The following is a 6,000-nucleotide window of genomic DNA, read 5'->3' as shown; positions in this document are numbered from 1 at the left end:
TATCAAACCCAATATCTGCTTTATAAAAATATGATTCCCCTCCTACCAAGCTGCTGACCAATATATTCTGTTTCTTTTCACTGAAATTTAGTATCACGCTGTGTTTTCATGTTGAGATGAAAATTGGAAAATAGGTATACAGCTTTATTCTGCCATCCTGACAATCTTTTTTTCCTTGTGATATTTTAATCCCCTTTCCATACTTTCAACATTAACAACTTCTGATAAACTTTTCTTCTCCCATGAAGATAACATCCTCATAAATGACCTTACACTATGTCTGAGGCTTGGAACATGAATTTATTTCCTTTTATCACTTTGTACTAAAAAGGAAGAAAATGAACCATTATTAAAAAGGACTTTCCTCCCCTCCTTTTTAATTCTCCTTAGGAATAACAGTTTCTTTTCCTTTTATCTTTTCATTCTGAACTACAGGTACAATGCTATCATATCACTTGCTGATGCCTTTAAGCATAACATTTCAGCTCAAATGCATTCCTTAAATCAATGAAAATGAATTAAATTAGTACCTGCAGGCAGAACAAATTAAATAAAATGTACAATACAATTCTTACATGTTTTTCTCTGTGCAAAAACATTAATATTCTGTGCCTGACATTCAAATAAACAATTTTATCCCACTAAAATGAAATATTAATATTTTCAATTTATTTCTTTACTTATTAAAATTTAAGGTTTTTTGAATGACAGTATTCCAAGAGAAAAGGTAATAATCTATTTTCCCACAAAGAAAAGGAAGGAGGAGGATTCTCATTTACGTTTGCACCACTTACAAAAAATACTGGTTTTCTAGGACAAAAAACCCACGGAACAAAACAATATCAATGGTGGAAAAAGTGATCTGCATTGTTTCACATACATTTCTGCTATCAGCGTGGTATTTTCAGGAGCAAGAAGTTTTTACACATCCTAGTCTCTGCTTGAAACAGGAGTAAGGATTTGAATTTCTGATAAATAAGAGTTACGCACAAGAAGCAAGGCTAAGCACACATACGCATTTAAAATGAGACACTGAATATTCAGTAACATTGTCATCTGTGATTATTCTAGATAAAATTAGGATTGGCATCAGTTTCTTATTGTTAAGTGTTTGGCATCACCTCCAACATCCATGCTTATAGATTCTGAACTATGTGTTACGAACCTTTCCCAGTTGACCCAAAACAAAAAAAGCATCTTGATTCAGAATAAAGGTTAAACTGCATTAGAAATTCCTTAGATAAATAAATTGTGAAAATGAGCTTTTTGACAACTGCTATTCCCATAGCATCAACAATCTAATCTGTGTGATAGCCATAAATCCAACAGGAATTAATTATTTTAGGAAGTAATAAGGTTGCATTAGTGCTGTGAATGGCATGCACTCACTAGGTCTAGATCAGGCAGTAGTCCCAAGGGATACTCCACTGTTCCCTTTCTCTTCCTCCAAATTATCTAAAGGGAAAGGGGTTTATGCATCTCCCAGAATTCACTTTTCCTTTGAAAAATAACGAAAGATAGAGAATACAGAACAAAAACAAGAAAAGCTTTCAGACTTGCTTTCTTTTGCTCCTTTCTGCCCTAAAGTCTACCTAATTACCTTGTTTAGACCCAGCCTCTACGCACCTCATGATCTTTCATGTATTAACAAGGCACATTTCAGATGAGGCACAGACGCAAAGCAGTTTGCCCAAGCTGTCCGCAAACCCATGGGTTTCTCAAACTCCAGACTAATACCATAACCAAGAGGCTATCCCCTGGCTTTGCAACAGCTCATAACCCAGGGTGTTTCTCAAATGTTCATTTTAAGTTTCATTTTAGCTAATAGCTAATGTTGCCTACAAGAGAATTCATCTTACGTGAGAGTGTGGGGATTTTCTGCTGACAACTCAGCTGATGACCGCTCTCCAGAGTCCACTGGTAATACGTCTGTGGACAGCCAGAGACTCCCTGCTGGGTATCAATACACAGCACTCATCACCCTGCTGCCAAACATGGCCTGGTGTAGTGAAATTAGTCAGAAAATACACCCTGGCCAAAATTAAATCAATGGCAAACACCTGCTCACTGGCAGGCCCCAGATTAAACCTCACACCTGGAAGACCTTCCTTTTGAACAGAAAAAAGACAGTGTTTGTGACAAGCTATTTTTAAATTTTGGTGGTAGTAGTCTTTTCAAAGACCTGTGGAAACATCTGTGCATTTCAGATGATGTCACATACAGAAAGTGAGTGAGCACACTTTTTTTCCTAGGATTTGAAACAGACCAAAAAGAAAAATTATTTCCTCTTATTTTTTAATTAGAATTGCCCGCCCCCCAGCAGGTGGAAGGACAGTGCCTGCAGGAGCTTTTTTGTTGGCTAAAAACTTGGTTTATATAATCAGCATGGTAATTAGTGAGCTCTTTGCTATTAAAAGGAACTCATTACTGCTATATTTTGCTGATTGATCCATACTCATGCAGCAATTTAAAAATGTAAAAAGCATTTTGTGAACCACTTAAAATAAAATCTTCAGTATGAATATTGAGAAAATGTAACTGACAGTTGCCTTTGACTGAACTCCAATCTATAATTCTCTAGCAGTTCAAGCAAACCTATGTGGAACTGGACATTAAGTCATATATTGTTCTCCATTATTTGTCAGATTTCCTTTGCAACAGATGGGGCCTGTTAGATCAAGTAAATACCTCAGATTCTGTGACACTTTCACAGGTGATCTTGCAGTCAGAGAAACAAAGTAATGAAATCCCTATGCAAGTAGTTGTAGGGTCATTAGATTCCCCTGGATGACTCTACAACTTGCAGCGATGCTGCTCTTTTTCCTCAGGGCTCCCAGGAGGCTTGCCATGTCCATGAAGTCCTGTTAGTCACGTGGAGAGATAGCCTTCTGAGAAGCTGTTTGAAAAGAAAATTACCTTTACTCAAAATTAATGATTAGCATGGATCTGAAACTCTTACAGAATGAGTTACTTTCAACTTTGTACTCTCTGCCAAGTTTTCTCATGCTTCAAAAAGAACTTATAAATTATCCAACAATTTATAATATTGAAATGCAAGGATGAGGGAGAAGAATGAGGGAGAAATGACAAGAGGGTGGACACATGTCAACTGTTCAAAGAATTTCCCTTATTCAGGGAAATCTCAAGTGAAATTCTGCCTCCAATGAAGTCGACATACAACTCAATGAGCTCAACAGTGCCAGTATTTCAGCCTTGACCTACTGCCTTGAACTCCATCCTCTAGTGCTTCTAATAAACAGTCTGTTCCTTTCTCCCTGAACAGCTCAGTTGCCACTTCATTTCCAAGCTAGCTGTGGCTCTGAGGCTGACCCCATTCTTTTAGGCATTAAAAAAAAAAAAAATTATTCTCCCATCGCCATGGCAATCCAATCTGGTATTTACAGGCTCCACTATGGCGCCACATCATTTTACAAACTGAAAGGACATCACTAGTAACTGAAATGGATACTTTTTTTGATGGGGATCATAAGTGACTATGGGTGGCCCAATTCACCTGCTATTCAGTGAGAGCTGGGTCAGGCCCTAAGATCATGCAGCACGGTCACCCAGTGCTTTCAATAGGAGGGGAATACGGATTTCAGCTCAGACATTCATGAGAATCAAGGTAGGTCACTGTCCTGGAGGGCACGAGGACAACCATACCACTGTTCATGTACTTCTGTGTAAATCTGATGGGCACTTTATGTGGACAAGTGATTGCCATGATTTATTCAGCTAATTTTCATTCAATGCTCCCACAGACACACTCTCCTGCCAGCATTAATATTACCAATGTGCTGTTTCAGAGCAATTCCTTTAAGATAATGCATTTCCCTATTTAAAGGTCTATTCCCCTACTCTGTTCCTTCCCGTTTCCATATTTTGAAGAGAAAAGGATTATGCTATTTCAGCCTTTGCTCTTGTTTTTTTAGTGCATTAAGCTCTTTTTTCCTTCCACAAAAATGAGTGCTTATAAAATTCATTTTGCTTTAAGAAATTTATTCTTGCTTTCAAGCTGCGGAAACAACTCTTACTGAATATTATTTTTATCTTTCTTGGAGATGGGTGATTTATTTTTAATTGCTTCTTAGGTCAGGATGCTGCTTACCAGTGTGCCTACATTTACTGTGTTCATTAATTTAAGCTTTTTTAAAAAGTAATATGTCAAATCACTTTTTTTCTCCTGGAAAGGGAAGTCATGGTAGATAGTGAGATCAATTATTAATCAGCATTAACCGAAAGTAAAAAAACCCAAGAAGCATCTTAAAAACTCAAGTGCTCTTGAGTGAATGAATTTATACCAGATCATACTTTTCCACAGAAGTTCTCCAAGGAAATTAAAGCACAGGGAGATGGAGGTCTAAGTCCTCAGAGCTATTGGGGTCCTTTATTTTTATTTCAAGGGGAAAAAAAAAAAATCCACTTAAAATTAAAAAAAAAAAGAAGGAAAAAATAAAACAAGAGAAGGAAAAAGAACAATCTCCAAGGTTACACAAAGATGCACATGAAAACAAAGACCACAGCCAGCTCTTCCAAATATTAAACTCCAGTTAATACAAATGCAGTTGTCCATTCCCTCAAAGTTAATAAATTAATATATTCATAAAATTACAGGATCCTAAACCCAGTAGAATAAATTGCATCATCTACAGATTTCAGTAGATGCAAGTAAATACACCCTTTGTTATTTCCTGCATTTTAATTGAACAAATATGAATAAATGCAAAAACCCTGGAAAAACCTCACTGCTTCTCAATCCTACATATTTATTACATGGATCATAGGGGACAGCTCATAAACATCCATAAACCAATTTACAGCCTCTTCTGCTAGGAAGCAGTGTATTGAAAAAAAACCAGTCCAGAACTGCCCTGAAAATGTGATTTAGTGATCTTGTATTCACTATGTTTTATGTAAAGCATAAAACTAGCTTTTAACTCTAACTGATAACATTACTTTTGTCTTTTTATCCTGTATTTGGGAAAGTAAATTTGGACATAATACTATAACTATCACACTGCTGCTGAACTTTCTACCAGAGAATAAAGTCAGTATACAGACAAGAGTCCATCCATTTCTATAAATAAATAAAAATTAGTATAACAAATAAAATTGGGAATTAAACTCTCCTAACAGATTAATTCTAACTTTGCATAACTAATGTTCAAAACCAGATACACTAATGTCAGCAAACTCTTGAGTGGAGCCACCACGCATGTACCATGCGAGGAGTCCCCCGTTTAACACTTGCAGTGAAATCACTGCCCCAGGCGGTGCTGCGTGTGCACCCAGCTACGGCCAGGCTGCTTCAGACCAGGGTAACAGTCAATACAACAGCCTATCCCTGATAGCAGATTCTGCGGTGTGTCAGATGCCCAAGAAAAGAGTGCACAAATCGTGCTGACACTTTTCTTGATAGAGATCATCTTTCACTTTGAAGTACAGCATCAAACCTAGAAATGCAGCCACTTGGAATTCTCGGATATGCTGCTGAGCACCAACCTTTTCCCATCACTTCCATTTCCCCCAGATCAGATCCCTGGAATCCCATGATTTGCCAGTCCTCATCTGTCTACTATTATTTCTGATTTATTATATTTTTAAAACTAAAGTAGCGGGGGTTTGTTTGTTTGAACCGAGGATAGGGCTGTTACGGCATCAGGGTCACCCCATTTTAACAATGTAATCAGAATTAACTTCCTCTCTGTCAAGTTCTTTTCCTGCCCTTCAAGAGCTTACCAGGACATGATTCTGTGCAATATGTTGCTTTATTTTCCTTTCCATTTTAGTCAGTTTGATGCCATAGGCAGTTTTCAACTGGACAAATGGTATTTTCTTATTTTTCTAAGCAATCTGGTCAAGTATGTTCTACAGGATCCACGCTTTTATTCCAGTTTCTGTCCCCCTCAGACTATCTTTTTTTGCCTGTTTTAACTGCTGTTTGTCTAGTAACAGGCAAGTGTCTTCCTTAGACAATGTCACTCATGGACCTTCATTGCT

This window comes from Pelecanus crispus, chromosome 8 (genome assembly GCF_030463565.1).
Source record: "Pelecanus crispus isolate bPelCri1 chromosome 8, bPelCri1.pri, whole genome shotgun sequence".
Taxonomy (NCBI): domain Eukaryota; kingdom Metazoa; phylum Chordata; class Aves; order Pelecaniformes; family Pelecanidae; genus Pelecanus; species Pelecanus crispus.
The sequence above is the reverse complement of the archived record's forward strand: the minus strand, read 5'-3'. Positions refer to the sequence as shown.